This window comes from Chlamydotis macqueenii, chromosome 4 (genome assembly GCF_036417535.1).
Source record: "Chlamydotis macqueenii isolate bChlMac1 chromosome 4, bChlMac1.mat, whole genome shotgun sequence".
In the NCBI taxonomy this organism is placed as follows: Eukaryota; Metazoa; Chordata; class Aves; order Otidiformes; family Otididae; genus Chlamydotis; species Chlamydotis macqueenii.
Genome location: NC_141559.1, coordinates 62,729,057 through 62,755,328, shown reverse-complemented (window position 1 = coordinate 62,755,328; position 26,272 = coordinate 62,729,057). Strand labels below are relative to the sequence as shown.

The 26,272-nt window shown below is 36.2% G+C and overlaps 1 long non-coding RNA gene across 1 annotated transcript in view; it reads right to left on the bottom strand.

Moving 5' to 3' along the window:
- Positions 1-1,649: 1,649 nt before the first annotated feature.
- The window catches only part of LOC147601006 (uncharacterized), a 115,298-nt gene continuing 90,675 nt past the window's right edge, over positions 1,650-26,272 (bottom strand). Inside the window, exons 2-3 of the long non-coding RNA XR_015258530.1 lie at positions 23,074-23,115; positions 1,650-1,742 (exon numbers count right to left, since the gene is read on the bottom strand). This is a non-coding gene — a long non-coding RNA (uncharacterized LOC147601006). The remainder of the gene's footprint in view (positions 1,743-23,073; positions 23,116-26,272) is intronic.

The following is a 26,272-nucleotide window of genomic DNA, read 5'->3' as shown; positions in this document are numbered from 1 at the left end:
TTGATTATCACAAAAATCATATTTGAACATTCAGCATAACATATCTAACAAAACATTCGTTGATGTTTAGAAAAATAGACAGTAGGTTAAATCTTTTATTTAGATTACTTTCCTATCTAGCTTAATTGGGGCGCAACTACTAAACTAGTATTTATTTTATTCTGTGTGTCTTCTTATAGAAATGCTTATCTAGCACATGAGATACTGAACAACTAATTATAAATATGTACAGAAAACCTTCCAAGCACAAAGGAACACAGAAGGCACTCTGAATGAGTAAAGCAAGATATAGTCTGTTTCTTCCTATCATCTCCAACTCCTTTCCTTACTCATTAATTAATGATAATGAAATCTTGTAGTCTCTGAAGGTCATTAAATCAAAGAAAAAGTAATAGTAAATAGCAGATTTCATCACTGTAGCTCCAATCATCTTCCACTAACTTATATACATAATATACTAATTCAGATGGCCAAATTCTGATCTCTTAAGCTACTCAGAATCAATGTCGATAGAGTTACTTTAAAGTTAAACTTAGGAAACCGAATACAAAATCATACATGTTAAATAGTCAGGTTATGTTTTAAAGATTGGTCTAAAAATATTTATCCATTCATTTTATGCAACAGTTCAGATTTTAGTCTTGCGTGTTCATGATTGTAGTGACACTACAAACTGTTCCATTTCTACCCTATTATAGGTCTTCATCCATCAAAAAAAGGGAGCAGATGAGAGCAGGAATTGGGAGAAAAAGAAGGACATTTCGCCCTAAATACAGAATTTAAAAAGCATATAGATAATAACGGAATGCCTACAGTGATAACTTGTGATTTCAGAGTGCTTCAAACATTAAAAAGCTTTGCATGAGTAATTGAATTTACCAAACATATAACTTATTTTTTAAATTCCCCTTGTTTTCCACAAGTTTTATGTTTACAGGACTGTATTTCTCCACATGTAAGTGTGTAAAAAGGTCTTTATGAGATTAAGATGAAAACACTCAGCTCTGAGAATTGGCTTTAGCATACTAGCTAAATAAAATCTAGACTCAAAAAAATCCTTAATTGTCTCCAAATGTCAATAAAATTGCTTTCTACAGGCCAACCATGTTCCTAAAAGGAAGGAAATGATAATTTGATTATTATAATGAAAAAAAATCAGAGAAAGCAACAAAAAAGCATGGAATTTTTCATATAGCTAACATAATTGTAATTGCAGTTAGTTAGAACACATTGCACTGTATTTTTTTTCGAGCAGTTCTTACATGTCCAAGTTCTATTCTCATCACAGACCACAGTACAAAAAAAAGACTAGGAAAAAATGGTCAAGAGTTTAACACTCCTGAAAAGGAAGAGTTTGAAGTTTGAGTTATTGTAATTTTCCTTAGGAAATGTATTCCTTTCCTCCATTTTTTTTTTTTATAACAATTACACAACTGAAAATGTAATTGTAGAGCTGGGGGCGAGGGGGAAGAATCAGCTTGAATGTCACGTTACTGTGTACATTTTGCAGGTTTATAACAGCAGCAATCTGTTATGAGACTTACTAGAATGAATTCTTTGTGTAATTTGATGTAGCCAGATATTACATGTGCTCAAGAACATATGTCTGCATATACGAAAATCATTCTGAAAAAGCTGGCATTTACTTACTCTGATGCACATTCTTCATCAGCAATTCTGTCGTCTCTCTGTATGTATGTGTGGCTCACCAAACTTATGTTGATGTAACTTCACGTCACAATCTAGAAGTAAAAAAACATTTTTTAAATGTTATGCAGAATCATAAAACCACTTCAAAATATATGTTACTCCATATGTCATGACTACTGTGAGTATAAATGTACTTAATGTATGTTTATGGTATTTTGAAAAGTCATGTTTTAAAGTTAGATGTTAGTCCTTTTCTGGATAATTATATCTGTCAGAAAGCTGGGGATATCTTATTTCCATAAGCATAAAATATAAATTCTGAACTCAGCAGGCAAGATTGAACTGATTTATAGACATGGCATTTTTCAAAGTTTTCTGATCTGGATATGTATGCAGTTTGAGAGAAGGAGGAACTGATTCTCTGGAAAGCAGGTCCAACTTTCGAATTATTACTCTAGGGACCTAATATTGGTCAGTGCAGGGGAATTAAGAGTGCTAGAATGACCCCAAGACTATGCATGAGTGAGAACAATTTTTTGTTTTGCCCTCTGCTCATGGCCTGGTGTCAGCTCTACCGGCAGAACCTCTGTTCTTCATGCAGTTGTATTAACTATATATGGAGTCAAAGCCATTCTGTCTGGTCTCCAATCTAGTAGTGCACACACATCAATATTTTTTTTTCAGGTTTTTTTTTTTTTCCCCTATAGATGGCTAGACTTATTTCTTACACTATTTTCAAATACTTTTTTTTGGTAGCACAGCTTTAAATTGTGCACTGAATTTTGTCAGCTTGTTGTTCCACAGACTACAGAACAAAAAGTAAGAATTTGTTTACAGTTACATTTCCTTGTACTTGAGGCCCATAAACTTTCTTTCTAGAGAAAGAAAGTAACACATTACAAAAAATGGTGTACAAAGATATTCAGAAATCTTGAAGACATAGGAATCATATTAGCTTTGCCAGATTCCTGTGGACAAATATTTTGTATCATGAACAGGTGGAGAGGATGAGACATGTAGTAGCCGAATTACTCATGCATGTCATACCTGGAAAGTATAAATAAGCAAGAAAAGGATCCAGATTTTCTATGATGTAAGCAATAAACAATCTTCCTGCTTGCTGAAAATTAAGAACCCAGAAAATTGTTGCTTCTTTAGACTTTTCCTTTCTAACAGTTTCTCCTACTTATCTGATTAGGACCTCAATAAAATCAGTTCTTCTGTGAAAGGAAGGAAAATACAGGAAGGGAATTATATGGCATATGTTCCTTTTATCAGAGTCTTTAATTATACCTTGGACATTATGTGAGTCAGGACCCTATTCAGCCCTGGCAGGAGCTTGTTCTGCATGTCACAGCGCTGTTAAAGCAACTGAGATCTAGCACTTTAGATTTCCTCTCAGGAACTTGTAGCCCTCAGGGACATCCCCAATTAAACACTTAGCCAACATTTGATATAATTTTACAGTCCTTCTGTAATATGTTTCTGGATATAGCCAATCTGATATTCAATAACAGGGGCTGGAGTATGCCACCTGGGCATTATTAATACCATTGGTTTGCTCAGAGATGACATCCTGAGTAAAGTCTTTTACAAATAATAATAGTACTCTTATTCATTTCTTTAAATTTTTGGGGGTTTTTATGTGAACTAAATTGCACAGTACCAGATTATCTGCTCAGCAAACAAGCTGTATGGTTTGTAGTAGAATATCAGATCTTTATATATATGCCTAGAAGGTGCCTTAAAGTTAAGTCAGTATCATAGCAGGTTGAAGATTGTAATTATTGGCAACATCTTACACCTTCCTTATGGTAATATTTTACACAATTTTAGTAGATTAAGGGTCAGATGTAGTCACTGGTTCAAAGACTAAAGATACCTCCAGGCACATCTTCAGTACAAGAAATATTTCTGGTTCTTGGCAGGATTTTGCACAGCAAGCCACTGCAACAGCAGGATTCCTTTTGCAGCTCCTGTGATCGTGCTGACTTGTTATCAGCCATCATTTGCTAGTAATGGACTCTTATATAGGCTTTAGGTTGAGATACAATCTTCCTTAATGAATACCATGCCTGAAGAGGCAAGTCGTTGCTGAGGAACATCAGTCACGAACCTCTGATTATATACTTCTTAATCACGGGGCTTTGTGTCCAGTTAGGTGCATGATAAGATCCTCTGTGTTTCTCCCATTTTCCCCACTCTTTACAGGGCAATTAACCTAAAATGTTAGAATCTATCTGGGAAACAGTTATTATATTAGCAGTGGAGATAATTAACAAGCTTAGCTGAAGTTACCAACTCCAGGTTGGTAATTTCAGTTCCCTTTTTTTTTTCTCCTTAATTTTAGTTAGTCATCATCTGTCTCTTTTCTGCATAACGAATTATAACTTTATTGTATAAATCCTAATATCAAATAAAAGTCTTTTATGAAATACTACAAAGAATATGTTTTCCAATAATTAGTTCTTCCTAAACACATTCCTGGTGGATATTTTTACTTTATTTTAGAAGCTCAGAATGTTTTTATCACACAGCTACAAGCAGGAGTGCAATGTTATTCTATTAAGGCTAACAAAACTTCTGTAAAACTTGGTTAATATTCATAAATATATAAATAGATGTAAAAATATTTTTAATGGTTTGGTAGAATTTATGAAAAAAAATAAAACCAGAAAAACAGTTTTCTGAAGTGCTTATCTATACAACATTTTACATGAGTTTTCTCTTTCCCTTCGCTCTCCTGATTCTAATAACTGTTAAGAGACTCACTTCACAATTGCCCCACAAATCAGAGAGGTAACATTTTAAACCAATTTTGCAATGTTATAAATGAGTACACAAGGCAAAGTAATGAGTAATCTGGCCTCTAGTGATACTTGCTTCAGATCCAACAAGACTGTAAACCCATTGTAAGAAATACTGACAGAACTAAAACAGAGTCACAGGGACAGAAGCCAATGGGTTACATAGACGTACCTAAGAACATAATGTTGTCTGTAAGCTTTAGCAAATAATCCAAGGAAAAGGACAGAAACTATTGCCATATGTAATGTGCTTGCCACTGTTAAACTTTTTGCTTGTTAAACTCAGTTGCTCTTTTATTGCTTGACTAGTTTTTGTTGGGTTTTTTTTTTTTATATAGCTCATTTCATCTGCTTTTAGTTCACTTGCTTTTGTCAATGCTTACTCCATATTATAAACAATTCTTGTAAATTAAAATACAAACATATTCCTAGCCACACTCCAAACATAGCCATCGATTTGATGTTGATCTGTCAACAGCCCTAGTTTATCTGAGCTGTTAGTTAGCTTTTAGTAAATAGAAAAATATTCATATGCTAGTAGTACTCCATTAAGTAATCCTTTATGGCATGGTTCTTCATTAAGTGTTAACTGATCCTCCTGCAGATCATATGTATGACTAAGAACATAACACTGTTTCAACACCAGGAAACCCATCACCTGATACACACAAACAAGTACAAAAGTACTAGGATAAGGCTTTGTTCCAGTATCCTTCCCATCTGGATTAAGCTGTAGTGCTCAGGCTTCATGTGCAACTTTATTCAATATGTACTGAAATTACAATAGTGTATTGGATTGATCTGTATCTCCCCACAACACAGATTTATTTGTATACATGCTTTTCTGGTGCATTTCAGAAATATAGTTCCTACCAGTTGCCATGGTTGCTGCCTGCAATCTTAATAAACTTCTTAAAGTGTTTTGAAGAGTGCACAGAAATACCATCCTAGGCAGACTGCCAGCTGGAAGGATATTATAAAATACTGCATTTGCTCAGCAGGGGTTTCCCACATTATCTCTCCAGCTGGCAGCCTGCCCTGCTAGACAGGAGCCTCTAGGAGGGCAGCACTGTACCTGTTGCTGGAAGATTTGATCTCACAGTAGGGGTGGGAGTGTCCCAGGAAGAGCTTTTAACAATTTCTTCAAGCCTAGACATTTATGTGGCTTTATTTCTCCTACACCATTGTTGTGCTTGATATAAATCTGCCTATTTAAAAAACAACAACATAGGAACTGAAATTTTCCTCAGTTTACAGAAATCTTCAAAGAATAATAAAATTTCTGAAGATCATCACACTAGATTTAGGAACTTTAAACTTTATATTGTTAGAATAAATAGTGTAATACTGTACCACAGTAATGATCTGTAATGCAGATGTCAAATAGTTCTCTCAGATGTCATTGGTTCACTAAATTAGTATTGACTGGACAGTGTGTTAGCATAAGTTGCAGTTTCCTAAGTAGTTTAGGACCATAACTTTGATAGGAAAAACAAAAAGGATTTAGGTTTCACAAGTCACTCAAACTCATTTTGAAAATCTCATTGAAGGATCTGAAGAAGACTTCTTTATAGTCTGCTTTCTTAGGGTTTCTGACTGTTTTTAGGAGGACCATAACAGAGATTTCTCGGGATAGTTTTTCATTAATGTAGATCCTGCTCTCTGAATTTTAACACATATTATTTCACTGAGTGAAGATTCAGCAACTAATAAATTAAAAAGTTGAAGTTGACCTGAGAAATAATATTTCAAAATATAAAACAGAACTGATAGCTGTAATTCATATAATTCTAAACTTTTCCATCTATGTCTGCTAAGAGAGCACAAATCTTGACAGAGTACAAACACAAGGGAGAAGAACAAAACATAACTGCCAAACTATGCACTTTCAAACATCAAGTTATTTATGGTAACTGGTAACTGGGATAATTTTTAAATTCTGCAGGGTGCCATTGAGAAGGCAAGTTGAATATGATAGAGAATGTTAAAGTTTCATAGGAAATTGGGAATGCTTGAATTCTTCTCTTGACCAGACAAGCAGGTTTTGACATTTTTTCCAATTTGGGCAGAAGTATATTCATAAAATGTTCATGGTGTCATTTTCTTCAGCCCTTGCATGTATAGCACACACGTTGGCAGTAGAGTTTCTGATCTGGTGTGGATGGCCAGATTGAGCTATGACTCAGTCCACTGCATATGAAACAAATATACCTACTCTGGAGGACAGTATTTTGGTGCCAAGTAATAGAGAGCAAGAGCAGGTATCCAAAACATTGTAAAAATTAGTTCCTCAGGCAAATCATTAGAGTTTAGAAGTAAGTAGGCCTTGATTTTGGCAGCCATACTTACCAGATGATGATACTAAAAGAACTATCAAGAAAATGGGCTAGGTTTCAGCAGGCACTTTTTCAGGGCAAGACATTAATTTTGTAATGCTTCAACCAATCAAATGTTGATCAAATACTAGCACTAGCAGTCCTCTGGTACCCAGAATGACAAATGCATTCCTCCAAGATTTACTGTAGAAGAATGAAAGAGTGTTGCAGTCTCCTTATGAATGAAGAATACCCAGATTAACCCCAGGAATTTGTTTTATTGCAGAGAGTTTACTAAATTAACACAGGAGGCTTCTCACTTCTTATTTTCTTAACTTATAAAATATATTGTTTTGGTTTTTTTTCTAAGTACGAAAAGTACTAGCTTTCATGATTGTATTTTTAGCACTGTCATTGTTGTACTCTATCCCACATTTTAAATTTCTGTCTTTCGTCACACCTGATTTTATTCTAGATTATAAACGATGGAACAAATATTATGTAGTTTACCACAGAGGTGTATATACATGGATCATAACTGTGATCTCTATGGGCTACCATTAATAGCCACTTTTCAATAGCTATTACTCAAAACAGAATTGAAATTAATTTATCTTTCTGCTTCATCTGAAGACTCAGTTTAAGAATTCCGAGAGCTCAATTAAACTAATGCAATGTTTTAATTCTGAAGATCTCAATATCAAGTATATTACTTGTGATGATAGCCTTCAAAACACAAATAGTTCTACTGTTACTTGTAGCTGACTGATATGGAACAACTGGAGATATCTGGTGATTTTTCATTTGGATGTTTTTGCTACTTTGAGAACTCTGTGATATAGAATTACATGAGTCAGAGAAGCAGGATGTACATTTGCAAAAGTAGTCAAGGAACAGCATAATTGCATGACTTCTGGGTACACTTCTTCTATACCAATTTGTTTAAGAGAGCACCTCACTGGAGGTCTTTTAAGTGCCACAGAGTAAAATACGACAAAGTAGCACAAAAGTAGAAAGAGATCGTCACTTAATCATTTTATTTTAGTGTTATACACTGGGACTTGCTACACCTTAGGGCAGGCAATAAATTTTATAATCAAAACATTAGAGAAGTCCTACATCTACAGAGGACACTTCCTAAGTTAATCTTCTGGATCGCTCTGTGGGTTCTGTGATCAGAATCCTAACAATTCTAATGCAGACTGACACAGAACTATTTTATTTACAAAAGGCATGAGAAAGAATAAAGCTTTTCCTTAAAAAAAAAAATCTGAATGAATTGTCCCTAAAAATGTTGGATAAATCAAATAATACTATCTTTAAGTTGAGCAAATTATTAACATTTATGCAATTGCCACTGAAGCAGTTACCTTGATCACATCCACCAAAAAAGAAAGGACAAAATACCTGCCTTAGCACAGCCATTTTCTGGGATTATTAAGCCAAGGTGCTTGGATTTGGAATTTTTCAACATCATTCAAATGCATAACTATACTATAATTACAGGAAGATTGATTTAAGGTAAGTGAGTTTAATAAACTATTAACGATAATGCACTCCTTCAGTACCTCTGTACCACCAATTCTATCTTTACAAGTACGAAAATGGTGCACTTAATTTACTTTAACCTCCTTATTTATTAGTTTATATGTTCTCACACTTAAATTTTCTTTAATATAAACTCTATTTTATTAATCTTAGAAGAATTTTCTGCATTCAGACACATTCAGAAGCTTGATAATATTGCCAGAGCACAATCACTATTAATATAAAGTTAAATAATTAAAACTTTTGCATAAGCAAACACAAGGTACTTGAAAAGTTGTTTTCATAATATTTCCTTTTCTTTTCTGTTACAACTTCCTGAGAAAGAGGCATTTGACTATAATATTTTCAAGTTTAAATTCAATCCTATTAAATTTTGGAGAACCAATTAGAGATACACCAGCAGGTGTTTGAGATAAATCTGTAAGATTATTCTGGAGGTGATTTTGCTTTGTAAAAACTGCTAGAACTGAGAAATAGGTAAGTCAATAGTTAACAAAATTATCATAACTATATGGCTTCCTTACAGGGGAAAAAAAAAACAAAAAAACAAAAAACAAAACCATAGTCTTTAAGTTATTAGTCAAGACTTTTCAAATACCACACACTAAATCAGTTACAGTCAGGAAAAAAAAAAAAAAACAAACCTCAAGGAAATGATCCATTAATTTATATGTGATTACACAACTAAAAAATTGTATCTTAACGCATATGCACAGGAGGGTCAAATTAAGACTGCAGAGGGATTAAGTTTGTCCTTTCCAAGTGCTAAGTATATTTCCTAGCTATCATGCTGAACTATATTGCTTTGATAGTCTCAAAGGCAGCAATATCTTTGCTTGAATATCATAACACTCACCAATTGATTGACTATTTCTGTAGCTATTTTTTCCCCCAAATTAGACAACTACTTAAGTGCTAGAAAAAAAAGTATGATTCTATTATTTCATGGTGTCCCTGGAATTTCTGAGGGGGCAATGGTGCTTATAAATGTATAATGATATATAACCAAAAAAACCCTCATAAAATATAGTGATAAATGCTTTCATACAATAATCTTGTTATATGTCGTTTTAACGTAGCTGCTAGAGAAAAGATGTATACCTTTCAAGTGGTAAAATCAACTTCTAATGCAGTACAATAACATAATATAAAACTAAAATTGGAGTAAAGTATATTTCAGAGCACCATATTCATTCAGATGTTGTTAGGATGCCATTTAAGCCCGTGGTAAAATAAGGCTTGTTTTGTGAGAATGTAAATTATAAATAGATGTATCAAAATGAATGTATACAATGCATTTCAAAAATATATAGTACGTTCATTTTAAACAGTTTCAGAGTGTTGAGTATTATTACACTAGTAGAATATCTATTAGCATTTTACCAATAGCAAGCATTTATAGCAACACTATAAATGCTGCACAGAAAAAAATATCTTTAATTATTGTAAATATATTTTCCATACATTAACTTTAGGACCATAACAGAAAAATAATTTAGAAACTATTTGGGTCTGGGAAGTTACTCCTAGCTTCTGCCAGATTAAAGCAACAATTGGTACTGAGAAGTCTTGGCAAAATGCCAATAAATTTACTGATTGCAGTTATCTAGGTATGATCTCACTAAAGTTCGTTGAAACAGAAATCAGTCCTTGTTTTCTTTTCTACTTTTGCTAAATGTACAAATATTCTAAGTCCATAACACTCTCTACTGATTTCAAATATGTAGTTTGAGTGATTAGGGCCAGTTAGACATTTTCTGCTAACATCTTCTAAATCGTAAAAATGCTCATTTGTTAAATATATATATATAGGAGAGAAAACATGTTAGCTACTGCTGTTTTGCAGTATAAATCGTTCTATTCTGCTGTAGGATGGAACTTTAAATAAAAACAGGAAAATACTGCTATACAATACAGTAGCCAGTGCTCAAGGAGTATGCAAGCAGGTAAGAAGCCAAACTTCAAATCTTTGTATTAAAAAAAGCTAATGGTTTAAACGCTCTTAGGGACATAGGAATATTTTAATCACCAGACTTATGAAGTGCTTCATAAAAGGCATCTCTCAAGCTCTCTTTGGGGGAAAATAGTCTTATTTTGTAAAAATAATTAGTAAGTGTGCCAAAAAGAAGGATAACAGGGGGAAAAAAAAAAGTCAAATAACTCTGTATTTTAGTGCTTAAAATATTCAGATGCGTTTTGGATTATTCCACTTTTATGTCTTAAGTCATTAAAGGGTGTTCAACTGTATGTATAAAATTACATCTGTATGATGAAAATAAGAGAGTACAAAATGAAAATAACCAGTTGTTAGACAAACCATAGGAACAGTGATAACAGCAGGCACCCAATTTGAAAGCCCTTGCTTAACAATAGTAGAGACTTGATGTGGTCTGATGAATCTTGAATTCTTTTTCTACACAATGGAACAATTTCACTAAGACAAGCAGGAAAGACACCTTTGCCATTAACTGATGCATCAATCTCTTACATTTTAGGCAAGGTGAGGTTCATCAGTCTTCTATGCTCCAAGATTTTCATATTCTTTTGTCTGACACCTTTTCTTCATTTGTTTGGGTTTTTTTTACTGTTTGTATCACAGTTCCTCCCTATTTACAATTACCACCTTGTATCAGTATAGGGGAGCACAAAGAACAGGGCCACTCCACAACAAAGAGCAATGAAAATTGTCCACAACACAGGCAGACCAATGCCCTTACCAACTGAGGTGAACAGGTCAGTGTGCTGATAATGGAGTCCAGCATCAGTCCCAGAAAAGGCAAGGTGATGAACCAGGCACAGGATCTATGCGGGGAATCCAATTAGGAGCAGCAGAAGACAAGACCACAGACAAGATGTAATATACATATTGCAGGTCCATTCACGAGACAAGCTACCTACAGTGTAGGTCCAAGGTTCATTCAGGAGACAGGACTGGAAACTGGAGAGGCACACTTAAGCCACAGCCCAGGAAAGGGAGCTGGGTGATGAGACCTCAGCTTAATTGAGGTTCCTGGAACCCAAGGCAGACAATGTTAATGGAAGCCCCAGGTGAAGCTTGTCAGGGTCATTAAGACCTATGGGTATCTTAAGAGCTCTGATAATCATAGCATTTAAGCTTCTTTATGCTACCACAACTTACGAATTCAGTCAAACGGGTTTCTAGTAAAGCTGGACTCAGAAATAAAATTAGCCTAACTGTACTATCAGTACAGTTATAACTTTATTTTACCACTTTATGCATATTTTCACTATGTATTTCAAAAGTCCCATTACATTAGCTATGTCAATTTATTTACATTTACACCTGTTCTAAAACTATAAGGTTATAACAAAAAAATAACCTGATAAATATTTTATCAAATCCTTTTAGGATCACAGTAACTTCCCTAATAATTTATAAAAACAGAAAAATCTCAAAAAGATCTTCTCAAAAGTTAGAAAAAAATTAACACAAAAAGTCTTCCATGTTTTCTATTTGATTAATAGAAATTAAATTCCTAAATTTCATAGGATCATAGAGTCATAGAAGCATTGAATCATAGAACAGTTTGGAAGGGGCCTTTAAAGGTCATCTAGTCTAAACCCCCTGCAAGGAGCAGGGACGTCTCCAACTAGATCAGGTTGCTCACAGCCCCGTCCAACCTGGCCTTGAATGTTTCCAGGGATGGGGCATCCACCACCTCTCTGGGTAACCTGTTCTAGTGTTCCACCACTCTCAGTGTAAAAACATTTTTCCTTTATATCAAGTCTGAATCTTCCTTGCTCTATTTTAAAACCATTACCTCCTGTCCTATTACAATAGGCCCTGCTAAACAGTTTCTCACTGTCTTTCCTGTAGGCCCCCTTTAGGTACTGGAAGACTGCTATAAGGTCTCCCTGGAGCCTCCTCTTCTCCAGGCTGAACAGCCCCAACTCTCTCAGGCTGTCCTCATAAGAGAGACATAGAGAGAGAGAGGGAAAAATCATCTAATTAATGAGAGAAACTTAATCTAAATAATAAAACCAACACTTTCTTTGTGATAAAGGTAACTTTTTTTCTATTATACCTATATAAAAAGTTTTCAAGAAGACAACTTTCTCATGAACCTACCCCTCTTTAAGCACAAAAATGACACCAAACTTTCACATGCTCAGAAATTGTCCCTTATGCTTCATAAACCACAAACTGATATTAATTTTGAATATATATGTAATTATCTCTTCGTCTTCACCTTCCCAGGAACATCTCAGCCATGTCATTTTGAGCAAGACCAGACATCAATCAGTTCAGCATTTGGCACTAGTGAGGGCATTTGAAGTGAAGCATTTGAAGTGGGACCAAGGATTTCTAATGGTGGATCTTTCACTAAAGTAGCAAGTTTCAATGCTATTTGACACAAAACCACTTTAAGAGGTTCTGTAGTTCTTCTGTTGTCACTACTTCATCCATACCTCTAGGAGCTGGGGTGAAACATCTATCAACTGACATAGGACCATGCTCTTCAGGGATGAAATTTTATTGGGGAATAAAATAGAGAATGGGTTAAAACAATTATAAAAAGAAAACCTGTGATTCCTTTATGGTCATTGGAAAGGTGATCATCACTTAAAAAGCCAAGCTTTGACTTTTTTGGTGAAAACAGAAGAACAAAAAGATATTTCCAGAAGAGCAGTGAAGTATGCATCAAAAGGGTAAATTCCTCTATCAGTAACTCAAAAGCGAGAGTGTCCTTTTCAAAAAATTGAGGTAAGGAAAAGAGATTAATTTAGCAATGTATTTAGAAGATCAAAGGGCTCATTTCTATTCAGTTTGATTTTTATTTGTCTTGAATTATATACATCAAAAGTACATACTTCAGGCTTAAGAGAAAAAGAGAATAAGAAAGCTGAAGCACTGAAATTAACATCAGGGGAACAGAACAGGAAACAACTTCAAGACCAATAAGTAGCTATGACTTTTTCTGTTATAAAGATAAACATTTTGACCTTTTTAAAATATGACTTCTGGAATTGCAAGGGCAACATAATCAGGGCACTTTCAAAGGACACTGATTCAATGCAATAAATTGAAGAGTTCTCAAAGAGCTGGAAAAAAAAAAGTGGAACTAATAAAATGTTAAACCATAATTTACTTGGTTTTAATAATCTTGGACATTTTAAATTCAAGCATTAGAACACTGATAGATTTCTGTACAGTTGATGGCAAATTTTAAAACTTATTTGAATTATCAATGCAATGGAAGCTGTTTTTCAAAGGCTGTCTATGCAATGGCATTGCAACTGTAAATGCTAACACAATCTTATTGCTAACTGTATATATCTTATTGCTATGTACATATATCTTATGTATATAAAATAAAACACTATTTAAAACATTATCTTTAGCAATGCAGTTCCAAGGAGTCCTTATAAGATACAGAAAGCATGTTAAGAGAAAATACTGTGCTGCTCTGAAAAAAACACAGAAAACTTTAGCTTGTGAGAAAAATAGCATGCAATGTGTCACCTATCTAAAAAAAAAACAGAAAGCTGTTTGTGAGGCTGAGTAGAATAACAGCTGAGAGTAGTTCCCTTTTCCCTGAGGCAAATGATTGATGATTTAGAGGAATCCTTTCTCATCCACTTTTAAGTTGTTCTCTGAGTGTATTTTTTATTATGGAGAAGTCTGAGCCAACAGCGCCCTCGTGGCTGGGAACTGGGAGGCATGGGGAATCCCTAGGCTGGGCAGGCAGGGCCTGGCAGGCAGGGCCTGTCCCACTGCCCCAGCTTGGGGTAGCGTAGCTGGAGGCAGCCCCAGGCCCTGGCACCAGGCACCTCCCTGGGGATGGCGGTGAGGCTGAGGCTGGGCCAGGACATGAGCCCATAGGAGGCTGGCCTGGCTTGGAGGGGCCCATGGCCAGACAGGGCAGGGCTATGGGCAGCTGGAGACCAGCTCTGCTACAGTCTGCCCTGTCCCTCGGGCAAGGACTGAAGTCTGCAGGGGGCTAAAATGAGGTCATGGGCCCTGGGGAGCGATGCAGAGAGGTGTCAGGTAAGGCTGGGCAAGGCCAGTAAGGCTTGACAGTGTCCTTAGGGCCCCGACACAATTAGCCTGTACTTTTACATCCAAATAATCTATTCACCTAGCTTCTATTCTCTCTCTTCATGTTTTAAAGCTCTTCTCATTACCCTTTTTGATTGTCTTCGTGACACCTTAGGGCCTGCAGGTCTGTTGTGGCCATTTTATTTATAGTGAAATCAGAAGTACTTTTTTTTGCAGTTGGAAGCAAACGTTGTTTCATGTTAGAACCAGTGCAACCTCTGAGGTTATTAGCTAATGTTTTGTAAGTAAGGGTGATGATTAGGGGCTAACATCACATAAAGATTCAGCTGTTGCTGTATTTGTGAAATCTAACTTTCAATGTCTCTATTATAAAATAGAAATCAATGCTTTGAATTAGGCAAGTACTGTCATTATCTGGGAGGAGTTAAATATCTGAGAAAGAAATCCACAAAGACCATAACAATGAGTAAGAAAGTACCTCTATTATGCTGTAGAAAATTAACATTCTCCTGATTAAAAGACAATAAAAGGAAAGATGCCTGCTGGTGAGATCCTCTTGTACTTCCCTATCAACTTCTTTCTCCTGGCCCTGTTTTCCACATCTCTTATTCTGCAGTAGAAAGGCTGATGTTTCTCATCTACCTAGGAGTTGCAGCAGTTGAGTTTTCACTCCTGCCTAGAAAGATCAGTGACAACTCCAAGAGAAGCACAGAAACTAGGAAGCTAAAAAAATTCAGCAGTGGGGAGTGAAGAATTTGGGGTCCCACCAGCAAAGACAAAGTTCAAATTCACCTATTTGCAATAAAAGAATAGATTTCTTAGTACAGAAAGGAAAACAACGCAAGTACTTCATTCAACCTACTCATTGGAGTCCTCACAGAAGCAAAGATAACTCTGGTTCTAATTCATGCTCCAGTTATTTTAACTGTTTAAAAAAAAATAATTTTCATTTGCAAACATACTAATTCTGAAGTTTCTGTTGTCTTGAGGAATAGCTTTATTCATCCCCTCTTACCCTTGCTTTTCTCTAGCTTTCAAAAGCATTAACAAGAACACTTTAGACCATCATCAACCTATCCAGTCCAGAACAAACTGGCAATTTGAACACTCCTCTGAGAGGTCCTTATTTCAGTCAGAAATACAATTAATATCTTTCACATTCTTGATAATCCTATAACTGCTAAGATACTGCAAAAAGAACTGCCCATTCTTCTGACTCTTTCTGGGACAAGAATGTTGACACAAACATACTGGTTTTGTCTGGGATAGAGTTAATTCTCTTCATAGTAGCTTGTATGGAGCTATGACCAAAACAGTGGTGTTAATGCACCAATGTTTTAGCTGTTGCTGAACAGTGCTTACACACCATCAAGACCTTTTCTGTTTCTCATACTGCTCTACCAGTGAGTTGGCTGTGGGTGCACAACAAGCTGGGAGGGGACACAGCCAAGACAGCTGACCCCAACTGACCAAAGGGATATTCCATACTGTTTGACATCATGCTCAGCAATAAAATCTCTAAAGAGGATGTTCAGAGTTACCATGTTTGTATTCCCAAGTAAACGTTATATGTGATGAAGCCCTGCTTTCCTGGTAATGGTTGAACACCTGGCCTGTCGAGGGGAAGTAGTGAATGAATTCTTTATTTTGCTTGGCTTGCATGCACAGCTTTTGCTTTACCTATTAAACTGTCTTTATTTCTTACTTTTACATTTCTGATTCTCTCCCCCTTCGCACTGTGGGGGAGTTAGTGAGTGGCTCTGTGAGGCTTAGCTGCATACTGGGTTTAACTCACAACACGCAGCTTACGCTATTTGAGTAATAGTGCCCAAGTAATACCATGAGCAATTGTGCAAGTTTGATGTAAATGAAAATAATTTCACTATCTAGTAGATATTCTGATTAATTAATCAATAAAAATTAGGAAGCACTTAGGAAATTGATAGAAATTAATATTCAATGTTGGCAAATTAAAGAATTTCATAGGAAAAACACTAGGCAGATGTTTTTTTTTTCTACTAGGAAAAATGAAGGAACTAGCTGATGAAAAAAAGCATAGAGGGGAAGAATAACTTCCCTCAACCTGGGAACAGTGCTGGCAACGCTCTTGCTAACACAACACAGCATAATTTATTCAATTATAAAATAAAAGATTGTTAGTTTTAATATGACTAGTCAAAGATTGACCTAATGTGTGTCACAACTGTTATTGCTTTGTAATTCCAGTCCAATCAGAAGGTCAACAAATCTATTCTGCAACAGTTACTTTGGCATTCAGTTTACAGTTTCTTTTCCTTAATGTCATGCCAGTATTCTAGCTACATCATTTTGTCCTAAGTTATTTCTCTCTGATTTAATATTTAAATCCATTGGCTATTTGTAGCCTGTTAATTCTCCCTGCCCTTTATCACTGCTGAGTCAAGTTATACACTTTCTTCTTTTTATCTTTTCTCAAAAATCAATCCCTCCATCTCCTTGAATTTTTTTTTCTGTCCTCTGAACTTCATTCACCTTGTCAATATCTTTTTGGAATGTAGTGTCTAATATGAAATGCAATATTCCAAATATATTCACCCCAGAACACTACAAAGAAAGAGTTCTTTCCTTAGTGGTTTAAACCACGCCAAACTCTTTGCTACCTTATGACCACTTCGTGCTCATTATGCCAGCTGCTAAACCATAATACACCTCCAAGATCCTTCATAATATATATCTCTATCTGTTGCATACCGCTGTTTGACTGGGTTCATACAATTATAGAGTTATTTGGAATGTCAATGAAGGAATCTCTCAGAATTGAACACCATCAGTAATCAAGGCAGAGCACAAAAAAAAAAACCAAACAGCTTTTGTAAACACATTACCTCTCTATCTTTATCTGCTATCTTTACATTCAAAGTTTATATCAGACTTTTAGATTTTGTAGTTTTCACCAAAACTACATAGGTTTCTGTTAAAACTACTCCTGTTAGAGTTGCACAATGACAGTAAGAGGTATCCTTTTAGCTATCTACTATGTCAGATTAGAATATTCTGTATACTCATGTGGTCAGAATATAAAATGTGAAGTGGCTATCCTTAACTTCAATTTCTTCTGTGTCTTTGAAGTTAATGTAGAGAAGAAAATAGTCTACAGAGTGATTATAATGAATCTGTATACCTGGCAGTACTACACACTTTCTGGCAGGATAAAGAATTTAAAGTTATGTCATATTTAATAAATTTTCTTTATTCCTGTACTTAAGCTCATTTAAAAAATATATATTTTTGCTTTTTTTTTTAATACCAAAATCTAAATCCCTAAAAATATTTTTTCTCTTTTCAATCTGAACAGGAACTTCAAAATATAAACCATAAAAATACTATTTTTTTCTTTTTAAAAAGGTCTTTTATTTCCACTTTTTTTTCAGTCAGCTGTAGTTCATCAAAAGACTAAGTTTTATTATGCCAAAACTGAACTTGCCATTTCTTTCTCTCCAGAATCTTTTATTTTCTTCATTTATCAGCTATGATGATAACACCATAATCCTTCTCATACATCTAGAGTTGAGATTGCCTTCTGTTTGCTTTCCTTTATTTGTCCTGCATGTATAGGCTATTTTCAACTCTTACATAGACTGTGACATGCTAAGCCAACTCTAGTTCACACAATCACTAAGATAATTTTGTTACAATTTTAATAATTTTTGTTATAATTTTAATATCACTCCATCATTTTTTTCTCTACTTTTCCGCAAACACATTTAACTGCATCAAGCTTGATTTCTTATGATATACCTGTCTTTTCTCACATAGTTCCACTCCTTTTTACTTAAGCTTTGTAAGTTTTATTGCATCTTTCTCTTCTACTAAAATTTTGATTCTTTTAGTTTCTGTTCCTTTCTGTCAGAAACTGGGTTTCTGAGCAAAGCTATTCCAAGAAAGGAGATTCAACAAGCTTTCTGGATTGCCAGTGCTAGTGTCATACTACCTTCTTAGTGAAAATATTTTTTCTAATGTCTAGTCTGAAGTCCATGCAACAATTTCAGTCTACTGTGTTATATTATATTGTATTATCTTACACTTCACCTCCATCATATTTTTAACTCTGTCAAGATGTTGTGGGCTGCCATTTAGACTGCACCTCACTCTTCCCTTCAATGTACTAAACTAGCCCTGTTCTCTCATTTGCTCCCTGCAGTAATCTGTAGATCTGCCTCCAAGTTTGTCAAGATCCTTTTGGATTGAACCTCCAGAGTGTGGTGTATTAGCTATTCCCATTTTAGTATTACCCACAAATTTGCTGAAGATGCATTTTGACCTGTCATAGATGTTGCTGGTGAAGATATGGAATAATATTAACACAGTATCAAACACAGAGATAGTCTCCTTGTTACCAGCCACCAAATGGATATCAAGGCTGATTATAACCAACAGAAAACAGTGAAAAGGCAGATAAGATTAAACACATTATATATACTTCTTTTGGTGAGTTCAGTCCTCTGAAAAAAAATATTTATTAATGAAAGCCGTTTACTTTACACAGTTCAATTTAGCAAATCTAAACTAAGAGCTAGAGAAGCTAGTGAAGAACTTATCAATACATGATTTTCTAACTTTCCCTTATGATAATTCTTGGCATTTCTGAGGGAATGGAAAAAGAAAATGTCCTAAACTGTGATGAAATCCAAAATGATCTGTCAGTAGCATCAGTTCTGTTGTAGCCTTTCAGTATTAAATTTATTCCATTAGTTGCTAAGTAACTAACCTTTTAGGACCACAGAGCGTAATTCCAAAACAAAGCCAAGTAAGTAAAATATGAAGAGAAGTTTCCAAAAGAAAGAAAATACTGCAGTTTTTCTCATAGTATTGTTCCTTTGTACTTCAATTTATTTTTCTCTGACTCTTAAAATATTATTAATAAACTTCACAGTTGATATGTTTAGACATGTGGAATTTTCACACCTTCCCAGTCTTAATTTTTTTGAGAGTTATTTTTCACTATGACAGAAGCCTATCAACTCTTTTGATTTAAAGAATTTGGAAACTGAAGCTACTACAATACAATACTACAGTCCAATAATTCTACCTCATTGGAAAAAAATGGAAAAGACAAGCTTTACAAATCATTCTCTGAGAGTTTTAAACAGTAAAGAATTACTGGTAGTAATGCTGTGGCCAAACCCTTCCAGATCTTTATCACAGTACGAAGAGATAAGGGTATGCTTTGCCAGGGTAAGTAGGAGCCATCTTTTCTGTAAGCAAGGATTTCTTTATAATATTAATGAAGCTTGGAATTGCAGTTTGCAAATATTTTGAATTGATTAATGAACACTGTATAAATAAGTGTACAACTGGGAAAAGGAGAGCAGAAGAGGGGTTCAGGAAGAGGTATTTTTAATAAGCGTTAGTGGTGTCTACTTAGCTTGTTTATAACAGGTTTCTTAAATGAAAAGACTGTGGTAGCTACATGACATCATGACAATGGAGTTATCTGGTGATTTGACATTGGAGGATTCAACTTTTGTGGCTTCCAGAGAAAGAAATTAGTTCAATTATTTTCAGCAGGCAAGTGGTTGTAAACGCCATAGACAGATTCACTACATCTGCTTTCCTCTAGTGTGCTACAGGGTAGCAATCCTGTTTTGCTCATGAGATTTGATGGCATCAACACATTGTTATCTGCTACAGCAGATGGTCTTCAGCTGTACTTCCCATATTGTGGAATTAAAGCCATACAACCAAAAATTTCCTGAGTATAGATTTGTAAATATTTAACTGGCCAGAATTTCAGCCACTTACTATATTTTTGCAGGTCATTAAGAAAATGTCTTTCCACAGCAGGTTCTCCAGAATTCATGCTGAATACTAAAACCATCCTGGCTAAACCTACTGGATCAATGCTTCAGTGCTAAATAGTTAACAAAATAAATTATGTCATAATATAGGAATATCAGGTATATGAATGTGGCTACATTAAGTCTCTGAGTACCTTCCATGGAATAAAAAGTTTCAAATTGTTCAAATCAGAGATGTGTTTATGTAATAAAAACCTTATTTTTTCCCCCTAGGAAACTTAACTTCCAATTGTTATTGGGAATTTGAATAAGCTACATCTTCTTCACTTTTTTAATTGAGTTAGAACTGACAACCAGGGCAAATGCAGTTGTCTGCAGTTCTCTTTAAGCTGTTGCTTAAAGGTCTTAGGAGTCCTACACTGCAAGAATTCAGGAATTTTCTTGGCGTAAGAATGGATATTATGATGAAAAGTACTAAGATAATTTGCAGAGATTAAAAGAGTAAGGGAAATTAGGCTAGTCTTTTTTTCACAGTATCCTAATTCTCACTTAATGCACTGGCATTCCATCCAGGGGATGCACATGTGAGAAAAATCTCAATTTCTTCATCAAGTGGGTTAAAAATGGAGCCTCTTTTTGGACTAATCTATAAAGAATCCTAATCAGGTGTCCTGACAGAATAGTTCCTGACAAGGCATACTGACAGATATAATGAGAGCAACTTTAAATTGAAGCATGCTGAGGTAAGGACCATAGGTTGGGGAAATAATAATGTAGAAAGAATGATAATCAGTTGAAGATAAAGTTACTTTAATGGACTTTAAGACTCCTGAAACTGTGCAATGAGATGGAGTCAGAATATATTGTTATTTGTTATCAACTGAAGGAAAAAAAAAACAAAAACCTATAATATTACATCATTCTAAGGTAGCCAAGTGCAAGCAAAAAAAAAAGTGAGAGTAAAATATTTAAAATGGGAGGAAAAAAAACCCAATAATTCCATCCTATCTTTTTCCCCCCTTTCCTTCCTTATGCAAATTGTCTAACTAAACTTAAAGCTCTTCAGAGTAGCAACTTACCTTCTGCAATGACTGTATAGCATCTAACAAACTTCTGTGGACCCTACACAAATTTCCTACAAAATGGCTTTAGTGACATTATTTAGACTGATCAAGTTATCAATATAAGACACGAAAACTAACTTCTACCACCTTTGAAGACAATAGCAAGATTTTGACCTCATTTGAGAGAACCATTCATTTTAAATACGAAAATATCTTTAAATACGGGCATATATGCCTTATAATATGCATGTCCCTACATATTTTAGGGTTTTTTTTCTGAATGTAAATCTTCACAAAACCTGGGTTTTTTTCCTGAAGATTTATGCATCCTTTGAAGAATAAATTCAAGTGGAAGGACTTAAGTCCTTAAGGCTCAAATTCCAAAGAAATCACCTGCACTGTCAACCTAAAATAGTATCTCTGAGCAGCCCTAATAAAGCTACTGAGTCCCGAAGAGAGATGAAATTTGAGAAAGTCCTTGTTTTTACTATTATTTCTATGGACTATAACTCTAGGCAGCCTTTTTTTTTCCCTAGAGAGTGGGCTTTTTGTTTTGTTTTCTGTTGAATCCATTGTGACGTGCTTGTTGTTTCCTTTCAGGATAGATGGAGCCTAAGTATTTGACCCAACATTCAGGATGAGTTGGTCCCTTTCTGGATTCAATCTTAAGCACATACTGGTACATCAATTATGAAAACAAATATAAATCTTTTCAGATATAAGTCTAGGCTTTTAATTAATTGCACTAGGGAAAGTCAGCAAACATTTTTACCTCAGCATCTTCATCTTTAAAAGACATTGATAATATTCACTTCATACAGAGAAGTATTGTGAAAATTAGTGTTTGCCCTGCATTTTAAACACATCAAAGGTTATAAAATGCTATTACTTTTTTTTTTGTTCCTGCTGCTTAAGAACCATTACTGCTCATTCTGTACTTGTTGGCTATTGAAAATAATTGATCCCTTCACCTTTATTATGTCCCTCTACGTTTCCACCGATAGTTATTGCATCTCTCCTTAACATTGTTTTCTTCAGGACAAACAAAAACAGCTCTGTTTTGACCATTCTTTCTAGGTTCAATTATCCAAACCTTTCATTGTGTTTTTTTTCTCTTCTCTGAAAATATATTCAATTTCTACTGTAAATTTTGAACTACTGCATTCCTTACTGATTGAAGGGCTCTGACTAAGGTCTACCCATTACTGAATAGGAAGATTTTTTTTTTAATGCACTTTATTAGATTTCCATGAGCCAGTGTTTACATTTTGGTTGTTGCATCAACACAATGACAAAAGATTATTTTTTAGCTACATCAGCTCCCTTATCCATCTCACTGCAAAGTCACAAGAACATTAGTGTTGATGGAAGAGGGCAACAGGCAAAACATGGGGAGTGGGAAAGGCATAATTGCCCCTTTCATGAGTTATGTGTCCTTGTGACAAATTAAAGTGACCAGCTTTATCCTAATGCCAGTTCTTCCTGTCTTTTCAATCCTAAGTAGTTCCTGATTGTATTTAATTTTCACTTTATTTTAACAACTAAAACTTTTCATAGTTCATTTATCTTTGAGGTTTCCATGTCCAGTTTTTTTTTTCACAAATTCTTCCTAGGGTTTCTGCAATCTTTATGGTAATAGCTCAGAAATCCTAAAAGGGGTGTTCTCTGTGTGGAATGAAAGTGTTATTAAATGAGGACAAATACAGAGGTAAATATGAAAGAAACCATAGCTCCTGGCTCTATGTTCCTGCTGGGTTTGAAAGTCAGTAGAATGTGGGAGTCTTTCCTCTTCTCAGAGGCAAGATATTTCTAATCAGCACTATCACGCTCTAAGGCAATAGCTTGCAACACCTATTAGTTGTCAACTCAGCAGGAACTGCAACTACCTACCTCTCAAAGAAACAATTTTTTCCTCTGTGTGATGCAGATTATCTAGAAAAAGGGAGAGAAAGAGATACAAATTAGATGTGAAAATGTGCTATAGTCCCATTCAAGCTGCTTTTGACAATGCATTATACAAAAGTTATGTTCCTACAAGCTATTGAGTATTTTTCACTTAAGTTAATTTTGGTACGAACAGGATTTGCAGATTACTCCTCCTGTGTGCCATGAGCTCCAGGGATCAGGAAAAGATTACTGACTGAATTATCTACATTCCATTGGTTGTAGAAGAGAACATCCTATCCTACAAATGAACACAAGCAGTATTGAAAGGGGATAGGCACACACAAATATTGTAATAAAATGATCATTTTTCTGTGTCTGGGAGCCTAAGTTACCTACATAACTGATGTCCTCAGGAGTCTTTATTGGTAGCATAGCAAGTAAGGGCTGGTTTGAAGTTTGAAACTGTACAGTTAGGCAGAGTTAAAATAAAAGCAGGCTTTAATCCTCAACCTCCCTTCTTGGAATGAATTGTCCTTTTGATATGGATATTCTAACAGATTCAGATTACAGTTCTTGTATTTCAATTCCTACATAAAACATACTGTTTCATATTTCTATTATTTTCCAAAGAGGTAGACAAGGAACAGACATGGAACAGGCCAATTTCCTTTGAAAAGATCAGAGCTTGTCAGGCAACAGTATGGGCAAGAAACGAGTCACAGAAGACTTCTTCTATAGAACAAAATAGTTTTCAATGAAGCAATGACAGGAACTTGAATATTTAGAAAGGGACCACCACAGTTCTTGTCTCACAAAATACTCCACAAAACTAAGACAGGAGAAAAAGGAGTTGTTTTTTTTTCACTTAGACTTGAGATAACCCTCTTCACCATTTGTGTGAAGAAACACTTATTTGATGACACATCATTGCCTTTTGCTGAGACAGCTTAGAAATTCTCAAAACCTCGTACTTTATTTCTCATCTCTTCACATTCAAATACACTCTTTTTCAGCTTCAGCACATCAAACTCACAAGGTTCATTAATTTAAAACAATCTTCATACAAAAAATTTTCCTCCTCACAGCACTCTGTCAATTATGTTGCAAGAAAGCAAGAGTTTTGACTGAATTAGTATTCAAATATTGTCTCCCAGCTACATGAGAACTAGTGAAAATACTTCGATCTTTGCCAAGCTAGAGAAGATGTGTAGGCTTTGTAATAGGTTAGTTTCTAGCTGGAAATGAAATTCATTACATATGCTCTTGATATTTCCTAATGTAATTTATTTTTATAGGGAACATACTCTAACATTATTTGGCCACTAGTGCCCAAACTATAAAGAGACAATCCTACTAGAGAGTACATAAAAATGACATTCAATCAACCCCAGTTACAAATGTATAAAATAATAGGAACAAAATTACAGAATCATAGAATCATAGAACGGTTAGGGTTGGAAGGGACCTTCAAAGGTCATCTAGTTCAACCCCCCTGCAAGGAGCAGGGACATCCCCAACTAGATCAGGTTGCTCAGAGCCTTATCCAGCCTGGCCTTAAACGTTTCCAGGGATGGGGCCTCCACCACCTTTCTGGGCAACATGTTCCAGTGTTCTATAACTCGCATTGTAAAAAATTTTTTCCTAATATCCAATCTAAATCTACCCCCAACTATTTTAAAACCATTACCACTTGTCCTACTGCAACAGGCCCTACTAAACAGCCTCTCTCCATCTTTCTTGTAGGCCCCCTTGAGGTACTGGAAGACTGCTATCAGATCTCCCCGGAGCCTCCTCTTCTGCAGGCTGAACAGCCCCAACTCTCTCAACCAGTCCTCATAAGAGAGGTGCTCCAGCCCTTTTATCATCTTCGTGGCCTTCCTCTGGATCTTCTCCAACTGGTCCATGTCCTTCTTATGTTGGGGGCTCCAGAACTGGACACAGTACTCCAGGTGGGGTCTCACCAGGGCAGAGTAAAGGGGGAGAATCACCTCCCTCGACCTGCTGGCCACGCTTCTCTTGATGCAGCCCAGGATGCGGTTGGCCTTCTGGGCCTCCAGGGCGCATTGCTGGCTCATGTTGAGCTTTTCGTCCACCAGCACTCCCAAGTCCTTCTCCTCAGGGCTGCTCTCAATCCATTCCCTGCCCAGCCTGTATTTGTGCCTGGGATTGCCATGACCCAGGTGCAGGACCTTGCACTTGGCCTGGTTGAACTTCATGAGGTTGGCACGGGCCCACCTCTCCAGCCTGTCAAAGTCCCTCTGGATGGCATCCCTCCCTTCCAGCATGTCGACAGCACCACACAACTTGGTGTCGTCGGCGAACTTGCTGAGGGTGCACTCTATCCCACTGTCCATGTCAATGACAAAGATGTTGAACAGGGCCAGGCCCAACATGGACCCCTGAGGGACACCACTCGTGACCGGTCTCCACATGGACATTGAGCCGTTAACCACCACTCTCTGAGTGCGGCCATCCAGCCAACTCCTTATCCACCGAGTGGTCCGTCCAACAAACCCATGTCTCTCTAGTTTAGAGAGAAGGATGTTGTGCGGGACAGTGTCAAAAGCTTTGCACAAGTCCAGGTAGATGATATCCGTTGCTCATCCCTTGTCCACCGATGCTGTCACCCCGTCATAGAAGGCCACCAAATTGGTCAGGCACGATCTGCCCTTGGTGAAGCCATGTTGGCTGTCACCAACCACCTCCTTGTTCTCCATGTGCCTTAGCATGGTTTCCAGGAGAATCTGCTCCATGACCTTGCCAGGCACAGAGGTGAGGCTGACCGGCCTGTAGTTACCTGGGTCTTCCTTATTCCCCTTTTTAAAAATGGGGGTTATGTTCCCTCTCTTCCAGTCATCGGGGACCTCACCAGACCGCCACGACTTCTCAAATACAATAGCCAGTGGCTTGGCAACTTCATCTGCCAGTTCCCTCAGGACCTGCGGATGGATCTCATCAGGTCCCATGGACTTGTGCACCTTCAGGTTCCTCAGATGATCCCGAACCTGCTCTTCCAGTACAGTGGGCAGTTCTTCATTCTCGCAGTCCCTGCTTGCACCTTCTACAGCTTTGGTGGTGGGACAAGAACCCTTTTTGGTGAAGACTGAGGCAAAAAAGTCATTGAGTACCTCAGCCTTCTCCATGTCCTGGGTAACCAGGACACCAGTTTCCTTCCGGAGGGGGCCTACATTTTCCTTGGACT